The sequence below is a fragment of the Primulina tabacum genome, chromosome 10 (assembly GCF_025594145.1).
Source record: "Primulina tabacum isolate GXHZ01 chromosome 10, ASM2559414v2, whole genome shotgun sequence".
NCBI classification, from domain to species: Eukaryota; Viridiplantae; Streptophyta; class Magnoliopsida; order Lamiales; family Gesneriaceae; genus Primulina; species Primulina tabacum.
In genome coordinates, this window is record NC_134559.1 from 15,679,841 (window position 1) to 15,701,017 (window position 21,177).

Below are 21,177 nucleotides of genomic sequence, written 5' to 3' on the forward strand. Positions count from 1 at the left end.
TTTGGCGTACAATTTTTCTGCTCTCAAATTTCTCAACACAGTCCTCAAATGGTCAGCATGATCAGTCATATTCTTTGAATATATTAAAATATCATTGATGAATATAATCACAAAATCATCAAGGTAATTCTGGAAGATACGGTTCATCAGGCCCATAAATACAGCTGGAGCATTCGTTAAACCAAATGGCATGACAATAAATTCGTAATGTCCATACCTGGTTCTAAACGCTGTCTTCGGTATATCAGAATTTCTGACCCTCAGCTGGTGATATCCAGATCTCAGATCGATCTTGGAATATATAGAAGAACCCTATAACTGATCAAATAAATCGTCGATACGAGGCAATGGATATTTGTTCTTTACCGTCGCCTTATTCAGTTGTCGATAATCGATGCAAAGTCTCATCGAACCATCTTTCTTCCTAACAAACAGTACCGGAGCACCCCAAGGAGACACACTCGGTCTGATGTAACCTTTGGCCAATAAATCTTCGAGCTGTTCTTTAAATTCTTTCAATTCAATAGGTGCCATTCTATAGGGAGCTCGCGATATAGGAACAGTACCTGGTAGGAGATCAATACTGAAATCTACCTCTCGGGCTGGAGGTAACCCTGGAATCTCATCTGGGAATACATCCGCAAACTTGCATACCACTGACAGATATGCCAATGCTGGGCTCGATTTCAGTAGATCTATTGAATACACAAGAAACCCCTCTGCTCCTTTGTGCAATAATCAATTCATAGACAACACAGATATCAAGGGAATCCGAGCTCTGGAACCCTCACCGTAGAATTTCCACTCATCAGCCATCTCTGGTCTCAATCTGAGAATCTTCTGGAAACAATCTACAGTGGCTCTGTACTTGGTTAACATATCGATCCCAACAATACAGTCAAAATCAGCCAACCCAAGCACAATGCAATCTAAGTCAATCTCATGACCCTCGAACTATAATATACAATGTCTAACCGAAGTCACGGATATAAGACCACTTCCCAACGGAGAAGAAACAGACACTACAGTCGATAATGACTCGACAGGTAAAGTATGCATCAATGCAAAGCGCTCAGAAATGAATGTATGAGATGTGCCCGTATCTATCAATACATAAGCAGGATAACCGCAAAGAAAATAGTTACCTGCGATCACATTATCTGGTGCATCTTGGGCCTGCTCTTCGGTCAGTGCAAATACTCGAGCTTGCTGTCTAGGAGGTTGGCTCACAGTCTGGCTTTCTCCTGGCCTTGACTGGGACTGTGTAGGGAGCGCCTGGAAGGAATGGACAGATGATGCTTGCCTCTTAGGCTGAGGTACTGATGCAGATGATCCTGCACCCTGAGATCGCTGTGACCCTCTCTGTGGAAAAACTCTGGCGAAATGTCCATGCTGTCTGCAGATATTGCAATGCCCAACCACTCCCTGACACTGGTCTGTAGGATGTCTACCTCCACAAGTACTGCAATACACCCCCGTATAATCTGAACTCTGACCAGGACACCTCTGTCGTGACCCACTGGAGCTCGATGAACTGCTACCCGACTTCTTGAACTGTCTTACTCGGGCTTTCAGTTGATCTTTCTTGCCACTGCTACTACCACCACTGTCGAATCTGGGAGGTGGTTGAAAAGAGGGCTGTGGTGTTCTTGGAATCGGAGCAGCATACGAAAGTCCTCGTTGCTTAATCAGGCTTGCTTCCGCTCCCTTGGCTCGGCTCAAGGCATCTGTAAAATTGTTTGGTCTGCCGGTATTCACGAAGGTAAAGATATCAAGATTCAAGCCATTGATAAACTGATCTGCAACGGCCTCGACATTCTCTGCAACGTGAGGAGCAAATCTGAGCAATGTCGAAAATTTTGCCACATATTCTTCGATGTTCAGCTGTCCCTGTCTGAGATGGGCAAAATCAGCACCTTTATCCTTTCGGTAGGACACAGGAAAGAATCGTTGATAGAACTCTGTTTTAAAAACTTTCCAAGTGATATTTTTACCACGATGCTCCAACGCTCTCTTTGTGGTAAACCACCAATTCTTCGTGACTTCATGCAGTTGATGGCCAATTAACTTCACTCGTCGCTCATCGGTATAGTCAAGAGATTCAAATAACAAGTAATCAAAAATAGAAAAGGAATTCGGCTAAAATCTCGTCAGCTCATTGCGTAGTAATGAGTCTCGTTCGTTTGCCCGTTTACAATCAAATTAGGCTACAATTTTGTCCAAATCCGGCAGTTCCCGAGCTACGTTGATTTCACATGCCTTATCTGGTCCCGATCGAGATTCAGATGATTTGAGCCAAAAATCGGCTGTCAACAAGTAATCAAAAATAGAAAATCACGAAAAGGGGTGCAACACGAGGACATCCCAATGGTCACCCAGCCTAGTACTGCTCTTGCCCAAGCACACTTAACATCGCAGTTCTGATGGGATCCGGTGCATTAGTGCTGGTATGATCGCACCCGACATTGAGTGGGATGTTTATTCTTCTTATATCTCTCGAGTACGTGTGGAGCGGGCGACGATGGACAACACGCGGCACTGCTCTCGCCCAATCAGAACCATGAAGTTAAGCATTCTCGCGCGATGGCAGAGCTAGGATGGGTGACCTTCCTGGGAAGTCCTCGTGTCGCGACCATTTACGTAAATTATGGCTAAAACAGTCGAAATAATTGTTTTTAATGAGTTGACCGTCTCCGGAGTAATCATCGTCATACCCTTCCGCACAGAACCGGCTCATGGCAACAAAAATAGAAAAATGTTCCCAGAAAATAGAAAAAAAATAAGAAGAAGAAAATATCGAATGTAAATCTATTATTATGTCTGAGATACGATAAAATGTAACAGGAATCGAATTTCAAACTTTCTAAGAGGATTTCTCGAGGAAACGGAAGCTTAACAGAAGCGGAAAATCGCAAATTAGAGGGTCTTAGAGAAAGAATTCGGCTAAAATCTCGCCAGCTCATTACGGAGTAATGTGTCTCGTTCGTTTGCCCGTTTACAATCAAATTAGCAAATAATTTTGTCCAAATCCGGCAATGCCCGAGCTACGTTGATTTCACATGTCTTATCTGGTCCTGATCGAGATTCAGATGATTTGAGCCGAAAATCGTCTGTCAACAAGTAATCAAAAATAGATTAACACGAAAAGAGGTGCAACACGAGGACTTCCCAGGGGGTCACCCATCCTAGTACTGCTCTAGCCTAAGCACGGTTGACTTCGGAGTTCTGATGGGATCCGGTGCATTCGTGCTGGTATGGTCGCACCCGACATTGAGTGGGATTTTTATTCTTATTTCCCTCGAGTACGAGTGGAGCGGGCGGCGATAGACAACACGCGGCACTGCTCTCGCCCTACAGAACCATGAAGTTAAGCGTTCTGGCGCGATGGCAGAGCTAGGATGGGTGACCTCCCTGGGAAGTCCTCGTGTCGCGACCGTTTACGCAACACGAGGACTTCCTAGGAGGTCACCCATCCTAGTACTGCTCTCGCCCAAGCACGCTTAACTTCGGAGTTCTGATGGGATCCAGTGCATTAGTGCTGGTATGATCGCACCCGACATTGAGTGGGATGTTTATTCTTATATCCCTCGAGTACGTGTGGAGCGGGCGGCGATGGACAACACGCGGCACTGCCCTTGCCCAATCATAACCATGAAGTTAATCGTTCTGGCGCGATGGCAGAGGTAGGATGGGTGACCTCCGTGGGAAGACCTCGTGTCGCGACCGTTTACGTAAATTATGGATAAAACAGTCGAAATAATTGTTTTTAATGAGTTAACCGTCTCCGGAGTAATATCCGTCATACCCTTCCGCACAGAACATGTTCACGACAACAAAAATCGATAAATGTTCCCAGAAAATAGAAAAAAAATAAGAAGAAGGAAATAACGAATGTAAAGCTATTATTATGCCTGGGATACGATAAAATGGAACCGGAATCAATTTTCGAACTTCCTAAGCGGATTTCTCGGGGAAACAGAAGCTTAGCAGAAGCGGAAAATCGCAAATTAGAGGGTCTTAGAGAAGGAATTCGGCTAAAATCTCGTCAGCTCATTGCGTAGTAATGAGTCTCGTCCGTTTGCCCGTTTACAATCAAATTAGCCTACAATTTTGTCCAAATCCGACAGTGCCTGAGCTACTTTCATTTCACATGTCTTATCTTGTCCCGATCGAGATTCAGATGATTTAGGCCGAAAATCGTCTGTCAAAAAGTAATAAAAAATAGAAAAACACAAAAAGGGTGCAACACGAGGACTCTCAGGGGGTCACCCATCCTAGTACTGCTCTCGCCCAAGCACGCTTAACTTCGGAGTTCTAATGATCCGGTGCATTAGGGCTGGTATGATCGCACGCGACATTTAGTGGGATGTTTATTCTTATATCCCTCGAGTACGTGTGGAGCGGGCCGCGATGGACAACACGCGGCACTGCTCTCGCCCAATCATAATCATTAAGCGTTCTGGCTCGATGGCAGAGGTAGGATGGGTGACCTCCCTGGGAAGACCTCGTGATGCACTCTTTTCGTGTTTTTCTATTTTTGATTACTTTTTGACAGACGATTTTCGGCTCAAATCATCTGAATCTCGATCGGGACCAGATAAGGCATGTGAAATGAAAGTAGCTCGGCCACTGCCGGATTTGGACAAAATTGTTGGCTAATTTGATTGTAAACGAGCAAACGGACGAGACTCATTACTACGCAATGAGCTGACGAGATTTTAGCCGAATTCCTTCTCTAAGACCCTCTAATTTGCGATTTTCCGCTTCTGCTAAGCTTCTGTTTCCCCGAGAAATCCGCTTAGGAAGTTCGAAAATTGATTTCGGTTCCATTTTATCGTATCCCAGGCATAATAATAGCTTTACATTCGCTATTTCCTTCTTCTTATTTTTTTTTATTTTCTGTGAACATTTACCAATTTTTGATCTCGTGAGCCGGTTCTGTGCGGAAGGGTATGACGCACATTACTCCGGAGACGGTTAACTCATTAAAAACAATTATTTCGACTGTTTTATCCATAATTAACCTAAACGGTCGTTACACGAGTACTTCCCAGGGAGGTTACCCATCCTAGCTCTGCCATCGCGCCAGAACGCTTAACTTCATGGTTATGATTGGGCGAGAGCAGTGCCGCGTGTTGTCCATCGCCGCCCGCTCCACACGTACTCGAGGGATATAAGAATAAACATCCCACTCAATGTCGGGTGCGATCATACAAGCACTAATGCACCGGATCCCATTAGAACTCTTAAGTTAAGTGTGCTTGGGCGAGAGCAGTACTAGGATGGGTGACCCACTGGGAAGTCCTCGTGTTGCACCCTTTTTCGTGTTTTTCTATTTTTAATTACTTGTTGACAGACGATTTTCGGCTCAAATCATCTGAATCTCGATCGGGACCAAATAAGACATGTGAAATGAAAGTAACTCGGGCACTACCGGATTTGGACAAAATTGTAGGCTAATTTGATTGTAAACGGGCAAACGGCTGAGACTCATTACTACGCAATGAGCTGACGAGATTTTAGCCGAATTCCTTCTCTAAGACCCTCTAATTTGCGATTTACCGCTTCTGTTAAGCTTTCGTTTCCTCGAGAAATCCGCTTAGGAAGTTCGAAATTCGATTCCAGTTCCATTTTATCGTATCCCAGGCATAATAATAGCTTTACATTCGTTATTTCCTTCTTCTTATTTTTTTTCTATTTTCTGGGAACATTTATCGATTTTTGTTGTCGTGCGCCGGTTCTGTGCGGAAGGGTATGACGCAATTACTCCGGAGATGGTTAACTAATTAAAAACAATTATTTCGACTGTTTTATCCATAATTTACGTAAACGATCGCGACACGAGGTCTTCCCAGGGAGGTCACCCATCCTACCTCTGCCATCGCGCCAGAATGCTTAACTTCGTAGTTATGATTGGGCGAGAGCAGTGCCACGTGTTGTCCATCGCCACCTGCTCCACACGTACTCGAGGGATATAAGAATAAACATCCCACTCAATGTCGGGTGCGATCATACCACCACTAATGCACCGGATCCCATCAGAACTCCGAAGTCAAGCGTGCTTGGGCGAGAGCAGTACTAGGATGGGTGACCTCCTAGGAAGTCCTCGTGTTGCACCCCTTTTCGTGTTTTTCTATTTTTGATTACTTGTTGACAGACGATTTTCGGCTCAAATCATCTGAATCTCGATCGGGACCAGATAAGACATGTGAAATGAAAGTAGCTCGGGCACTGTCAGATTTGGACAAAATTGTAGGCTAATTTGATTGTAAACGGGAAAACGGACGAGACTCATTACTACGCAATGAGCTGATGAGATTTTAGCCGAATTCCTTCTCTAAGACCCTCTAATTTGCGATTTTCCGCTTCTGCTAAGCTTCTGTTTCCCCGAGAAATCCGCTTAGGAAGTTCGAAAATTGATTTCGGTTCCATTTTATTGTATCCCAGGCATAATAATAGCTTTACATTCGCTATTTCCTTCTTCTTATTTTTTTTTTATTTTCTGTGATCATTTAGCGATTTTTGATCTCGTGAGCCGGTTCTGTGCGGAAGGGTATGACGCACATACTCCGGAGACGGTTAACTCATTAAAAACAATTATTTCGACTGTTTTATCCATAATTTACGAAAACGGTTGCGACATGAGGACTTCCCAGGGAGATCACCCATCCTAGCTCTGCCATCGCGCCAGAACGCTTAACTTCAAAGTTATGATTGGGCGAGAGCAGAGCCGCGTGTTGTCCATCGCCGCACGCTCCACATGTACTCGAGGGATATAAGAATAAACATCCCACTCAATGTCGGGTGCGATCATACCAGCTCTAATGCACCGGATCCCATGAGAACTCCAAAGTTAAGCGAGCTTGGGCGAGAGCAGTACTAGGATGGGTGACCCCTGGGAACTCCTCGTGTTGCACCCCATTTCGTGTTTTTATATTTTTGATTACTTGTTGACAGACGATTTTCGGCTCAGATCATCTGAATCTCGATCGGGACCAAATAAGACATGTGAAATCAACGTAACTCGGGCACTGCCGGATTTGGACAAAATTGTAGGCTAATTTGATTGTAAACAGGCAAACGATCGAGACTCGTTACTCCGCAATGAGCTGGCGAGATTTTAGCCGAATTCCTTCTCTAAGACCCTCTAATTTGCGATTTTTCGCTTCTGCTAAGCTTCTGTTTCCTCGAGAAATCCGCTTAGGAAGTTCGAAAATTGAATTCAGTTCCATTTTATCGTATCCCAGACATAATAATAGCTTTACATTCGCTATTTCCTTCTTCTTATTTTTTTTTATTTTCTGTGAAAATTTAACGATTTTTGATCTCGTGAGCCGGTTCTGTGCGGAAGGGTATGACGCACATTACTCCGGAGACGGTTAACTCATTAAAAACAATTATTTCGACTGTTTTATCCATAATTTACGTAAACGGTTGCGACACGAGGACTTCCCAGGGAGATCACCCATCCTAGCTCTGCCATCGCGCCAGAACGCTTAACTTCAAAGTTATGATTGGGCGAGAGCAGAGCCGCGTGTTGTCCATCGCCGCACGCTCCACATGTACTCGAGGGATATAAGAATAAACATCCCACTCAATGTCGGGTGCGATCATACCAGCTCTAATGCACCGGATCCCATCAGAACTCCAAAGTTAAGCGAGCTTGGGCTAGAGCAGTACTAGGATGGGTGACCCCCAACTCCTCGTGTTGCACCCCATTTCGTGTTTTTATATTTTTGATTACTTGTTGACAGACGATTTTCGGCTCAGATCATCTGAATCTCGATCGGGACCAAATAAGACATGTGAAATCAACGTAACTCGGGCACTGCCGGATTTGGACAAAATTGTAAGCTAATTTGATTGTAAACGGGCAAACGAACGAGACTCGTTACTCCGCAATGAGCTAGCGAGATTTTAGCCAAATTCCTTCGACCCTTTAATTTGCAATTTTTCGCTTCTGTTAAACTTCCGTTTCATGGAGAAATCAGCTTCGGAACTCCGAAATTCGATTCCAGTTCCATTTTATCGTATCCCAGGCATAATAATAGCTTTACATTCGCTTTTTTTTTCTTCTTATTTATTTTTCTATTTTCTGGAAACATTTAGCGATTTTTGTTGTCGTGAGCCGGTTCTGTGCGGAAGGGTATGACGCAGATTACTCCGGAAACGATTAACTCATTAAAAACAATTATTTTGACTGTTTTATCCATAATTTACGTAAACTATCGCGACACAAGGACTTCCCAGGGAGGTCACCGATCCTAGCTCTGCCATCGCGCCAGAACGCTTAACTTCATGGTTCTGATTGGCCGAGAGCAGTGCCGCGTGTTGTACATCGCCGCCCGCTCCACACGTACTCGAGGGGTATAGGAATAAACATCCCACTCAATGTCGGGTGCGAACATACCAGCACTAATACACCGGATCCCATCATAACTTCGAAGTTAAGCGTGCTTGGGCGAGAGCAGTTGTAGAGGCCCGAAATTCGTACTTAAAAATTTTGAAATTTTCTTTTTTAATAAATAAAAGGCCTCATTCATAAAATAAACTGTATAAAAGTTTTAATGCTTAATTCAACAGCGGAATAAAAGTTTTAAATGTCGAAATAGCAGCGGAAGTAAATATCTGTTTCCAAACAACAACTTAAAATAATTCATCGCGATAAAAATGAGTTTGCGTAAAAATGAAAAATAAACTGATAAATGAGGTTCTCGGGTTCCTACTATTGCCGACCCAAGCTAGCTCACTGGTCCCCGCCCTCGGTCTCGACCTCATCAAGACCTACAACAATCAAGTCTAGTGCTATTTTTTTATTCTTATTTTTTTTTAATATTTTCTGGTAATATTTAGCGATTTTTGATGTCGTGAGCCGGTTCAGTGTGAAAGGGTACGACACAGATTACTCCGGAGACGGTTAACTCATTAAAAACAATTATTTCGACTGTTTTAGCCATAATTTACGTAAACTTTCGCGACACGAGGACTTCCCAGGGAGGTCACCCATCCTAGCTCTGCCATCGCGCCAGAACGGTTAACTTCATGGTTCTGATTGGGCGAGAGCAGTGCCGCGTGTTGTCAATCGCCGCCCGCTCCACACGTACTCGAGGGATCTAAGAATAAACATCCCATTCAATGTCGGGTGTGATCATACCAGCACTAATGCACTGGATTCCATCAGAACTCCGAAGTTAAGCGTGCTTGGCGAGAGCAGTATTAGGATTGGTGACCCCCTGAGAAGTCCTCGTGTTGCACCCCTTTCGTGTTTTTCTATTTTTGATTACTTGTTGACAGATGATTTTCGGCTGAAATCATCTGAATCTCGAACGGGACCAGATAAGACATGTGAAATCAACGTAGCTCGGGCACTACCGGATTTGGACAAAATTGTAAGCTAATTTGATTGTAAACGGGCAAAACGAACGAGACTCGTTACTTCCGCAATGAGCTGGCGAGATTTTAGCCGAATTCCTTCTCTAAGACCCTCTAATTTGCGATTTTTCGTTTCTGTTAAGCTTACGTTTCCTCGAGAAATCCGCTTAGGATGTTCGAAATTAGATTCCGGTTCCATTTTATTGTATCCCAGGCATAATAATAGCTTTACATTCGTTATTTTCTTCTTCTTATTTTTTTCTATTATCTGGGAAAATTTAGCGATTTTTGATGTCGTGAGCCGGTTCTGTGCGGCAGGGTATGACGTAGATTACTCCGGATTTAGGTTAACTCATTAAAAACAATTATTTTGATTTTTTTATCCATAATTTACGTAAACGGTCGCGACACGAGGACTTCCCAGGGAGGTCACCCATCCTAGCTCTGCCATCGCGCTAGAACGCTTAACTTCATGGTTCTCATTGGGCGAGAGCAGTGCCGCGTGTTGTCCATCGCAGCCCACTCCACACGTACTCGAGGGATATAAGAATATACATCCCACTCAATGTCGAGTGCGATCGTACCTGCACTAATGCACCGGATCCAATCAGAACTCCGAATTTAAGCGTGCTTAGGCGAGACCAGTACTAGGATGGGTGACCCCCTGGAAGTCCTCGTGTTGCACCCCTTTTCGAGTTTTTCTAACGGGCAAACGAAAGAGACTCATTACTCTGCAATGAGCTGGTGAGATTTTAGCCGAATTCCTTCTCTAAGACCCTCAAATTTGCGATTTTCCGCTTCTGTAAATCTTCCGTTTCCTTCTGAAATCCGTTTAGGAAGTCTGAAATTCGATTCCGGTTCCAATTTATCGTATCCCAGGCATAGTAATAGCTTTACATTCTTTATTTTCTTCTTGTTTTTTTTTCTATTTTCTGGGACCATTTAGCGATTTTTGTTGTCGTGAGCCGGTTTTGTGCGGAAGGGTACGACGCAGATTATTCACGAGATGGTTAACTCATTAAAAACAATTATTTCGACTGTTTTAGCCATAAGTTACGTAAACGGTCGCGACACGAGGAATGCCCAGGGAGGTCACCCATCCTAGCTCTGTCATCGCGCCAGAACGCTTAACTTCATGGTTCTAATTGGGCGAGAGCAGTGCCACGTGTTGTCCAGGGCCGCCCGCTCCACACCTACTCAAGGGATATAAGAATAAACATATCACTCAATGTCGGGTGCGATCATACTAGCACTAATGCACCGGATCCCATCAGTACTCCGAAGTTAAGCGTGCTTCGGCGAGAGCAGTACTAGGATGGGTGACCCCCTGGAATGTCCTCGTGATGCATCCCTTTTCGTGTTTTTCTATTTTTGATTACTTGTTGACAGAAGATTTTCGGCTGAAATTAAGCGTGCTTCGGCGAGAGCAGTACTAGGATGGGTTACCCCCTAGGAAGTCCTCGTGTTGCACCCCTTTTAGCGTTTTTCCATTTTTAATTACTTGTTGACAAACGAATTTCGGCTCAAATCATCTGAATCTCGATCAGGACCAGATAAAACATGTGAAATCAACGTAGCTCGGGCACTGCCGGATTTGGACAAAATTGTAGCCTAATTTGATTGTAAACGGGCAAACGAAAGAGACTCGTTACTCTGCAATGAGCTGGTGAGATTTTAGCCGAATTCCTTCTCTAAGACCCTCAAATTTGCGATTTTCCGCTTCTGTAAAGCTTCCGTTTCCTCCTGAAATCCGTTTAGGAAGTCTGAAATTCGATTCCGGTTCCATTTTATCGTATCCCATGCATAATAATAGCTTTACATTCGCTATTTTCTTCTTGTTTTTTTTCTATTTTCTGGGACCATTTAGCGATTTTTGTTGTCGTGAGCCGGTTTTGTACGGAAGGGTACGACGCAGATTATTCAGGAGACGGTTAACTTATTAAAAACAATTATTTCGACTGTTTTATCCATATTTTACGTAAACGGTCGCGACACGAGGACTGCCCAGGGAGGTCCACCCATCCTAGCTCTGCCATCGCGCCAGAAAGCTTAACTTCATGGTTCTGATTGGGCGAGAGCAGTGCCGCGTGTTGTTCCTCGCCGCCCGCTCCACACGTACTCGAAAGATATAAGAATAAACATCCCACTCAATGTCGGGTGCGATCATACCAGCACTAATGCACCGGATCCCATCAGAACTCCGAAGTTAAGCGTGCCTGGGCTAGAGCATTACCAGGATGGGTGGCCCCCTGGAAAGTCCTCGTGTTGCACTCCTTTTCGTGTTTTTCTATTTTTGATTACTTGTTGACAGACGATTTTCGGCTCAAATCATCTGAATCTCGACCGGGACCAAATAAGACATGTGAAATCAACGTAACTCGGGCACTGCCAGATTTGGACAAAATTGTTGCCTAATTTGATTGTAAACGGGCAAACGAACGAGACTCATTACCCCGCAATGAGCTGGCGAGATTTTAGCCGAATTCCTTCTCTAAGACCCTCTAATTTTCGATTTTCCGCTTCTGTTAAGCTTCCGTTTGCTCGAGAAATCCGCTTAGGAAGTTCGAAATTCGATTCTTGTTCCATTTTATCGTATCCCAGGCAAAATAATAGCTTTACATTCGCTATTTTCTTTTTCTTATTTTTTTTTCTATTTTCTGGGAACATTTAGCGATTTTTGTTGTCTTGAGCCCGTTCTGTGCGGAAAGGTATGAAGCAGATTACTCCGGAGATGGTTAACTCATTAAAAACAATTATTTCTACTGTTTTATCCATAATTTACGTAAACGATTGCGACACGAGGACAGCCCAGGGAGGTCACCCATCCTAGCTCCGCCTTCGCGCCAGGACGCTTCACTTCATGGTTCTAATTGGGTGAGAGCAGTGCCGCGTGTTGTCCATCGCCCGCTCCACATGTACTCGAAGGATATAAGAATAAACATCCCACTCAATGTCGGGTGCGATCATACCAGCAATAATGCACCGCATCCCATCAGAACTCCGAAGTTAAGCGTGCTTGGGCGAGCGTAGTACTAGGATGGGTGACCCCCTGGAATGTCCTTGTGATGCATCCCTTTTCGTGTTTTTCTATTTTTGATTACTTGTTGACAGAAGATTTTCGGCTGAAGTTAAGCGTGCATGGGCGAGAGCAGTACTAGGATGGGTGAACCCCTAGGAAGTCCTCGTGTTGCACCCCTTTTCGTGTTTTTTCATTTTTAATTACTTGTTGACAGACGAATTTCGGCTCAAATCATCTGAATCTCGATCAGGACCAGATAAAACTTGTGAAATCAACGTAGCTCGGGCACTGCCGGATTTGGACAAAATTGTAGCCTAATTAGATTGTAAACGGGCAAACGAACGAGACTCATTACTCCGCAATGAGCTGGCGAGAGTTTAGCCGAATTCTTTCTCTAAGACCCTCTAATTTGCCATTTTCCGCTTATGTTAAGCTTCCGTTTCCTCGAGAAATCCGGTTAGGAAGTTCGAAATTCGATTCTGGTTCCATTTTATCCTATCCCAAACATAATAATAGCTTTACATTCGTTATTTTCTTCTTCTTATTTTTTTTTCTACTTTCTGGGAACATTTAGCGATTTTTGTTGTCGTGAGCCGGTTCTGTGCGGAAGGGTATGACGCAGATTATTCTGGAGATGGTTAACTCATTCAAAACAATTATTTCGACTGTTTTAGCCATAATTTACGTAAACGGTCGCGACACAAGGAATGCAAAGGGAGGTCACCCATCCTAGCTCTGTCATCGCGCCAGAACGCTTAACTTCGTGGTTCTGATTGGGCGAGAGCAGAGCCGCATGTTGTCCATCGTCGCCCACTCCACACGTACTCGAGGGATGTACGAATAAACATCCCACTCAATGTCGGATGCTATCGAACCAGCACTAATGCACCGGATCCCATCAGAACTCTGAAGTTAAGCGTGCTTGGGCGAGAGCAGTAGTAGGATGGCTGACCCCTAGGGAATTCCTCGTGTTGCACCCCATTTCGTGTTTTTCTATTTTTGATTACTTGTTGACAGACGATTTTTTGCTCAAATCATCTGAATCTCGATCGGGACCAGATAAGACATGTGAAATCAACGTAGCTCGGGCACTGTCGGATTTGGAGAAAATTGTAGGCTAATTTGATTGTAAACGGGCAAACGAACGAGACTCGTTACTCCGCAATGAGCTGGCAAGATTTTAGCCGAATTCCTTCTCTAAGACCCTCTAATTTGCGATTTTCCGCTTCTGTTAAGATTCTGTTTCCTCGAGAAATCCGCTTAGGAAGTTTGAAATTCGTTTTCGGTTCCATTTTATCATATCCCAGGCATAATATTAGCTTTACATTCGCTATTTTCTTCTTCATATTTTTTTTTCTATTTTCTGGGAACATTTAGCGATTTTTGTTGTCGTGAGCCGGTTTTGTGCGGAAGGATATGACGTAGATTAGTCCGGAGATGGTTAACTTATTAAAAAAAATTATTTCGACAGTTTTATCCATAATTTACGTAAACGGTCGCGACACGAGGACTTTCCAGGGAGGTCACCCATCAGAACTCCGAAAATAAGCGTGCTTGGGCGAGAGCAGTACTAGGATGGGTAACCCCCTGGAAGTCCTTGTGTTGCACCCCTTTTCGTGTTTTTTTTATTACTTGTTGACAGACGATTTTCGGCTCAAATCATCTGAATCTCGATCGGGACCAGATAAGACGTGAAATCAACGTAGCTCGGGCACTGCCGGATTTGGACAAAATTGTAGCCTAATTTGATTGTAAACGGGACCAGATAAGACATGTGAAATCAACGTAGCTCGGGCACTGCCGGATTTTAACAAAATTGTATGCTAATTTGATTGTAAACGGGCAAACGAACGAGACTCATTACTCCGCAATGAGATGACGAGATTTTATCCTAACTCCTTCTTTAAGACCCTCTAATTTGCGATTTTTCGCTTCTGTTAAGCTTCCGTTTCCTCTAGAAATCCGCTTAGGAAGTTCGAAATTCGATTCCGGTTCCATTTTATCGTATCCCAGGCATAATAATAGCTTTACATTCTCAATTTTCTTCTTCTTATTTTTTTCTATTTTTTGGGAACATTTAGCGATTTTTGTTGTCGTGAGCCGGTTCCGTGCAGAAGGATATGACATAGAATACTCCGGAAACGGTTAACTCATTAAAAACAATTATTTCAACTGTTTTATACATAATTTACGTAAACGGTCGCGACATGAGGACTTCCCAGGGAGGTCACCCATCCTAGCTCTGCCATCGCGCCAGAACGCTTAACTTCATGGTTCTGATTGGGCGAGAGCATTGCCGCGTGTTGTCCATCACCGCACGCTCCACACGTACTCGAGGGATATAAGAATAAACATCCCACTCAATGTCTAGTGCGATTATACCAGCACTAATGCACCGGATCCCATCAGAACTCCGAAGTTAAGCAAGCTTGGGCGAGAGCAGTACTAGGAAGGGTGACCCCTGGGAACTCCTCGTGTTGCACCCTATTTCGTGTTTTTATATTTTTGATTACTTGTTGACAGACGATTTTCGGCTCAAATAATTTGAATCTCGATCGGGACCAGATAAGACATGTGAAATCAACGTAGCTCGGGCACTGTCGGATTTGGACAAAATTGTAGGCTAATTTGATTTTAAACGGGCAAACGATCGAGTCTCGTTACTCCGCAATGAGCTGGCGAGATTTTAGCCGAATTCCTTCTCTAAGACCCTCTAATTTGCGATTTTCCACTTCTGCTAAGCTTTTGTTTCCTCGAGAAATCCGCTTAGGAAGTTCGAAAATCTATTTCGGTTCCATTTTATCGTATCCCAGGCATAATAATAGCTTTTCATTCGCTATTTTTTTATTCTTATTTTTTTTCTATTTTCTGTGAACATTTAGCGATTTTTGTTGTCGTGAGCCGGTTTTGTGCGGAAGGGTATGACGCACATTACTCCGGAGACGGTTAACTCATTAAAAACAATTATTTCGACTGTTTTATCCATAATCTACGTAAACGGTCGCGACACGAGGACTTCCCAGGGAGGTCACCCATCCTAGCTCTGCCATCGCGCCAGAACGCTTAAATTCAAGGTTCTGATTGGGCGAGAGCAGAGCCGCGTGTTGTCCATCGCCGCCCGCTCCACACGTACTCGAGGGGTATAAGAATAAACATCCCACTCAATGTCGGGTGCGAACATACCAGCACTAATACACCGGATCCCATCAGAACTCCAAAGTTAAGCGTGCTTGGGCAAGAGCAGTTGTAGAGGCCCGAAATTCGTACTTGAAAATTTTGAAATTTTCTTTTTAAATAAATAAAATGCCTCATTCATAAAATAAACTGAATAAAAGTTTTAATGTTTAATGCAACAGCGGAATAAAAGTTTTAAATGTCGAAATAGCACCGGAAGTAAATATCTGTTTCAAAACAACAACTTAAAATAATTCATCGCGATAAAAATGAGTTTGCGTAAAAATGAAAAATAAACTGATAAATGAGGTTCTCGGGTTCCTACTATTGCCGACCCAAGCTAGCTCACTGGTCCCCGCCCTCGGTCTCGACCTCATCAAGACCTACAACAATCAAGTCTAGTGCTATTTTTTTATTCTTATGTTTTTTTATATTTTCTGGTAATATTTAGCGATTTTTGATGTCGTGAGCCGGTTCTGTGTGAAAGGGTACAACACAGATTACTCTGGAGACGGTTAACTCATTAAAAACAATTATTTCGACTGTTTTAGCCATAATTTACGTAAACTTTCGCGACACGAGGACTTCCCAGGGAGGTCACCCATCCTAGCTCTCCCATCGCGCCAGAACGCTTAACTTCATGGTTCAGATTCGGCGAGAGCAGTGCCGCGTGTTGTCAATCGCCGCCCGCTCCACACGTACTCGAGGGATCTAAGAATAAACATCCCACTCAATGTCGGGTGTGATCATACCAGCACTAATGCACCGGATCCCATCAGAACTCCGAAGTTAAGCGTGCTTGGCGAGAGCAGTATTAGGATTGGTGACCCCCTGAGAAGTCCTCGTGTTGCATCCCTTTTCGCGTTTTTTTATTTTTGATTACTTGTTGACAGACGATTTTCGGCTCAAATCATCTGAATCTCGAACGGGACCAGATAAGACATGTGAAATCAACGTAGCTCAGGCACTACCGGATTTGGACAAAATTGTAGGCTAATTTGATTGTAAACGGGCAAAACGAATGAGACTCGTTACTCCGCAATGAGCTGACGAGATTTTAGCCGAATTCCTTCTCTAAGACCCTCTAATTTGCGATTTTTCGTTTCTGTTAAGCTCACGTTTCCTTGAGAAATCCGCTTAGGATGTTCGAAATTCGATTCCGGTTCCATTTTATCATATCCCAGGCATAATAATAGCTTTACATTCGCTATTTTCTTTTACTTATTTTTTTTCTATTATATGGGAAAATTTAGCGATTTTTGTTGTCGTGAGCCGGTTCTGTGCGGCAGGGTATGACGTAGATTACTCCGGATTCGGTTAACTCATTAAAAATAATTATTTCGACTGTTTTATCCATAATTTACGTAAACGGTCACGACACGAGGACTTCCCAGGGAGGTCACCCATCCTAGCTCTGCCATCGCGCTAGAACGCTTAACTTCATGGTTCTCATTGGGCGAGAGCAGTGCCGCGTGTTGTCCATCGCAGCCCACTCCACATGTACTCGAGGGATATAAGAATATACATCCCACTCAGTGTCGAGTGCGATCGTACCTGCACTATGCACCGGTTTCAATCAGAACTCCGAAGTTAAGCGTACTTGGGCGAGACCAGTAATAGGATGGGTGACCCCCTGGAAGTCCTCGTGTTGCACCACTTTTCGTGTTTTTCTATTTATGATTACTTGTTGATAAACAATTCTCGTCTCAAATTATCTGAATCTCGATCAAGACCAAATAAGACATGTGAAATCAACGTAGCTCGGGCACTGCCGGATTTGGACAAAATTGTAGGCTAATTTGATTGTATACGGGCAAACGAACGACACTCATTACTCCGCAATAAGCTGGAGAGATTTTAGCCGAATTCCTTCTACAAGACCCTCTAATTTGCGATTTTCCGCTTATGTTAAGCTTCTGTTTCCTCGAGAAATCCGCTTAGGAAGTTCGAAATTAAATTCCGGTTCCATTTTATCGTATCCCAGGCATAAAAATAGCTTTACATTTGATATTTTCTTCTTCTTATGTTTTTCTATTTTCTGGGAACATTTAGCGATTTTTGTTGTTGTGAGCCGGTTCTGTGCGGAAGGGTATGACGCAGATTACTCCGGAGACGGTTAACTCATTAAAAACAATTATTTCGACTGTTTTATCCATAATTTACGTAAACGGTCGAGACACGAGAACTTCCCAGGGAGGTCACCCATCCTAGCTCTACCATCGCGCCAGAACGCTTAACTTCATGGTTCTTATTGGGCGAGAGCAGAGCCGCTTTGGCCATCGTCGCCCGCTCCACACGTACTCGAGTGATATAAGAATAAACATCCCACTCAATGTCGGATGCGATCATACCAGCACTAATGCAACGGATCCCATCAGAACTCTTAAGTTAAGTGTGCTTGGGCGAGAGCAGTACTAGGATGGGTGACCCCCTGGAAGTCCTCTTGTTGCACCCCTTTTCGTGTTTTTCTATTTTTGATTACTTGTTGACAGACGATTTTCGCCTCAAATCATCTGAATCTCGATCGGGACCAAATAAGACATGTGAAATCAACGTAGCCCGGGCACTGCCGGATTTGGAAAAAATTGTAGCCTAATTATATTTTAAACGGGCAAACGAACGAAAATCATTATTCCGCAAGGAGCTGGCGAGATTTTAGCCGAATTCCTTCTCTAAGACCTTCTAATTTGCGATTTTCCGCTTCTGTTAAGCATCCGTTTCCTCTAGAAATCCGTTTAAGAAAACCGAAATTCGATTCCGATTCCATTTTATCGTATCACAGGCATAATAATAGCTTTACATTTGCTATTTTCTTCTTCTTATTTTTTTTTTCTATTTTCTGGGAACATTTAACGATTTTTGTTGTCGTGAACCGGTTCTATGCGGAAGGGTATGACGTAGATTACTCCGGAGACTGTTAACTCAATAAAAATAATTATTTCGACTGTTTTATCCATAATTTACGTAAACGGTCGCTAGACGAGGACTTCCCAGAGAGGTCACCCATCCTAGCTCTGCCATCGCGCTAGATCGCTTAACTTCATGGTTCTGATTGGGCGAGAGCAGTGCCGCGTGTTGTCCATCGCCGCCTCCTCCACACGTACTCGAGGGATATAAGAATATACATCCCACTCAATGTCGGGTGCGATCATACCAGGACTAATGTGGGGACCCGGACGCTAATCATCTTCTTAATCATCTTTGAGATTTAATTATCAATTAAGATAATCAGGGTCTAAAAATTTTTCTTTTTTAAAATGTAAGTGCGGAACGTAATGGAATTAACTAATATACATCTCAGTATAAAAGTACAATAATGTACAATAATTATTCAAACTAGTCTAAGGTTTAACTACTAAATTTCAAGTTTTAAACCAAGTCTACATCCAAGACCGGAATCACCACTCTAATCTCGATCTCTCATCATCCTCTTGACCCTGATCCTGTCCCTCCTGTTGTCATGCACACATACAAACAAGACAACAGCCGGATACTCCGGTAAGAATTAATCCCAGTATAAATAATGTATACATGCAGTTAACTGAATTAACATAAAAGCATGAATTATATCTTATCACATGTAGCATAGTCAATAACATGTATCAATACCAATCTGTAAATAAAACATGAATCGTAATCTACGAAACATAAACCAATACGGATCTGTAAATCAAGTTCTAGTCTCGATATCTAAGACTCGACTCATCTCTTATTCTAATCTAGGGATCCCGATCTAATTTAGACTTTGGTATGTTGTATCGAAAGTCTACAATAGACGTCGATCTACATCTAAGCTCATCGATACACCGTAAGTCTAGAGTCTACGCGGTTCTGACAAAGACTCGGCGATTCTGCCCTAGCTAGGCTGATCTGCCCTAGACTCAAACTCTGGCTCTGCTATAATTCAATAGACTAAACATATCAATATGATAATCTGCAAATATCAATGCAATAAGGTAAAGTATGTGATTTTGGGAAACTCAAGTCAAACCTAACTCGAGTTGTGCAATCCCGAATCAACATTTATTTATACCTTTATCTTCTCGATCCGACGAAGACGAAGTCTCATATTCCAATCTGTCCATAACCAGTCTGGCAATGACAATCGCATAAATACAATATTAGTATATAAATCAATTCAAGACTTGTTCTGATCAATACTCAAATCAATACATAATCTGATCCATATCTGAACAAGGCACAATCTAATTAATATCAACGATATCACGATACAATCGAAATCATTACTGAATCTGATCAATCTAAATCAATACTGAATCTGATCAATATCAATCTACTGATGTTTCGACGGCATAACAATACAGTCACGATAACCCCGTCTATCTCAACATCACAGATATAATATCAGAATTCATAACCAGTATCAGTACAACTCATAATCTGAATAATAACACAATTCTGGTATAGAATCTCAACTAAATCAACTCTGAAATTCATAACAATTTCATAAACAGTCTATTCTTTAATCTGACTTCAATTCTATGATGTCTAACGTGTCAAGAACATCATATATGAATTCCATTTAATTCTGACAACATCATAATTTCAGAATATGTCTAAACGTAACAAAACTTACGTCCAGTTGTAGCATGCGTTGATTGGAACACAGTACTGAAGTCGGATTCAAAAACAGACGGACGGATTTTTCATAAATCTCGATCAAAAGCAGAAGCTGCTTCTTCCATTCCTTTCTTTCTTTTTCCTTCTGAGGATTACCGTTTGTATGTTTATATATATATACATACATATTTCGTGCATGCAAGGCAAGTGGCTCACTTCTTCATAAAACACGTCTCGCGCATATGCCGACCCCAATCGGCGCATATGCGCGAGACACTCGGTCTCCACGCATATCCTGTACATCGCCTCGCGCATATGCGCGACTCATCTCCGCGCATATGCGCGAGACCCTTTGGAGTCACTCGCATAGGCTTCGTGCATATGCGCGACATCTTCCGCGCATATGCGCGAGGTCTTCTGCCTGTTTGGCGCATGTGCGCGCATCCGGTCGCGCATGTGCGCCGATGCTACTGTCCTCGCACATCCATTTTCACACGCTATCTCATTTCGTGTCTCGGTTAGTGAAAGGTCCTGCTCTTTTTATTGCTTTAAAAGTACTAGAAATTTTTTTTCCTCTCTCTAAAATTTTCGGCTTTCACTAAAATATTTTTATAAAATAATTTAACCCTTAAAATAAAATACCAACCATCTAGCATTTTAAAAATCAAGTGCAATGGTCATAAAATAAAATCGTCGCATGATTACCAAACATAAAAAGCAATAAATTTGAAAAGTAAAGCCCATACTAAACCTCTCAAAATCTCTCAAAAGCATAAGTAAATCGTCTTAAAATCTTTAAATAAAATCATAAAGCATAATGCGGAAAATGTAGCGCTGGTCCTCGGGTTATGTGCGCCTTCAGTCCAGTCAAATCACTCATCAAGTCCTCCCTCAATACCACCTGCATCCATCACACCTAGTGAGTCTAAAGACTCAACACACCATAATCTTGATAACGAGCAATACGTAATACAGTCAACATATAACGGTGAAAAATATTTGTACTTAAAATATCATTTTCATGAAGATGC

At 42.8% G+C, this 21,177-nt stretch overlaps 12 non-coding genes and 6 pseudogenes across 12 annotated transcripts; 14 read left to right on the forward strand and 4 right to left on the reverse strand.

Annotated features, from left to right (window-relative positions):
• Nucleotides 1-2,343: 2,343 nt before the first annotated feature.
• LOC142511350 (5S ribosomal RNA) lies at nt 2,344-2,461 on the reverse strand (annotated as a pseudogene).
• A 686-nt stretch (nt 2,462-3,147) lies between these two features.
• Nucleotides 3,148-3,266, reverse strand: LOC142515599 (5S ribosomal RNA). The gene has a single exon (XR_012811435.1). It is a non-coding gene; the product is annotated as a 5S ribosomal RNA (ribosomal RNA).
• Nucleotides 3,267-3,436: 170 nt separating this feature from the next.
• Nucleotides 3,437-3,555, reverse strand: LOC142516328 (5S ribosomal RNA). Its single transcript, XR_012812129.1, has one exon. It is a non-coding gene; the product is annotated as a 5S ribosomal RNA (ribosomal RNA).
• A 682-nt stretch (nt 3,556-4,237) lies between these two features.
• Nucleotides 4,238-4,353, reverse strand: LOC142509318 (5S ribosomal RNA). Its single transcript, XR_012807498.1, has one exon. It is a non-coding gene; the product is annotated as a 5S ribosomal RNA (ribosomal RNA).
• Nucleotides 4,354-5,200: 847 nt separating this feature from the next.
• On the forward strand, nt 5,201-5,319 carry LOC142506960 (5S ribosomal RNA). Its single transcript, XR_012805230.1, has one exon. It is a non-coding gene; the product is annotated as a 5S ribosomal RNA (ribosomal RNA).
• Nucleotides 5,320-6,001: 682 nt separating this feature from the next.
• LOC142514105 (5S ribosomal RNA) lies at nt 6,002-6,120 on the forward strand. The gene has a single exon (XR_012810015.1). It is a non-coding gene; the product is annotated as a 5S ribosomal RNA (ribosomal RNA).
• A 682-nt stretch (nt 6,121-6,802) lies between these two features.
• LOC142515141 (5S ribosomal RNA) lies at nt 6,803-6,920 on the forward strand. Its single transcript, XR_012810999.1, has one exon. It is a non-coding gene; the product is annotated as a 5S ribosomal RNA (ribosomal RNA).
• A 682-nt stretch (nt 6,921-7,602) lies between these two features.
• On the forward strand, nt 7,603-7,717 carry LOC142511136 (5S ribosomal RNA; annotated as a pseudogene).
• Nucleotides 7,718-9,140: 1,423 nt separating this feature from the next.
• Nucleotides 9,141-9,258, forward strand: LOC142510116 (5S ribosomal RNA). The gene has a single exon (XR_012808248.1). It is a non-coding gene; the product is annotated as a 5S ribosomal RNA (ribosomal RNA).
• Nucleotides 9,259-9,942: 684 nt separating this feature from the next.
• LOC142510991 (5S ribosomal RNA) lies at nt 9,943-10,060 on the forward strand (annotated as a pseudogene).
• Nucleotides 10,061-10,605: 545 nt separating this feature from the next.
• Nucleotides 10,606-10,724, forward strand: LOC142509154 (5S ribosomal RNA). Its single transcript, XR_012807341.1, has one exon. It is a non-coding gene; the product is annotated as a 5S ribosomal RNA (ribosomal RNA).
• Nucleotides 10,725-11,527: 803 nt separating this feature from the next.
• On the forward strand, nt 11,528-11,646 carry LOC142506453 (5S ribosomal RNA). The gene has a single exon (XR_012804746.1). It is a non-coding gene; the product is annotated as a 5S ribosomal RNA (ribosomal RNA).
• Nucleotides 11,647-12,327: 681 nt separating this feature from the next.
• LOC142510901 (5S ribosomal RNA) lies at nt 12,328-12,446 on the forward strand (annotated as a pseudogene).
• An 806-nt stretch (nt 12,447-13,252) lies between these two features.
• On the forward strand, nt 13,253-13,371 carry LOC142509650 (5S ribosomal RNA). Its single transcript, XR_012807815.1, has one exon. It is a non-coding gene; the product is annotated as a 5S ribosomal RNA (ribosomal RNA).
• A 1,388-nt stretch (nt 13,372-14,759) lies between these two features.
• LOC142509324 (5S ribosomal RNA) lies at nt 14,760-14,877 on the forward strand. Its single transcript, XR_012807503.1, has one exon. It is a non-coding gene; the product is annotated as a 5S ribosomal RNA (ribosomal RNA).
• A 1,426-nt stretch (nt 14,878-16,303) lies between these two features.
• Nucleotides 16,304-16,421, forward strand: LOC142508770 (5S ribosomal RNA). The gene has a single exon (XR_012806973.1). It is a non-coding gene; the product is annotated as a 5S ribosomal RNA (ribosomal RNA).
• A 684-nt stretch (nt 16,422-17,105) lies between these two features.
• LOC142512661 (5S ribosomal RNA) lies at nt 17,106-17,222 on the forward strand (annotated as a pseudogene).
• A 680-nt stretch (nt 17,223-17,902) lies between these two features.
• Nucleotides 17,903-18,020, forward strand: LOC142510841 (5S ribosomal RNA; annotated as a pseudogene).
• Nucleotides 18,021-21,177: the final 3,157 nt, after the last annotated feature.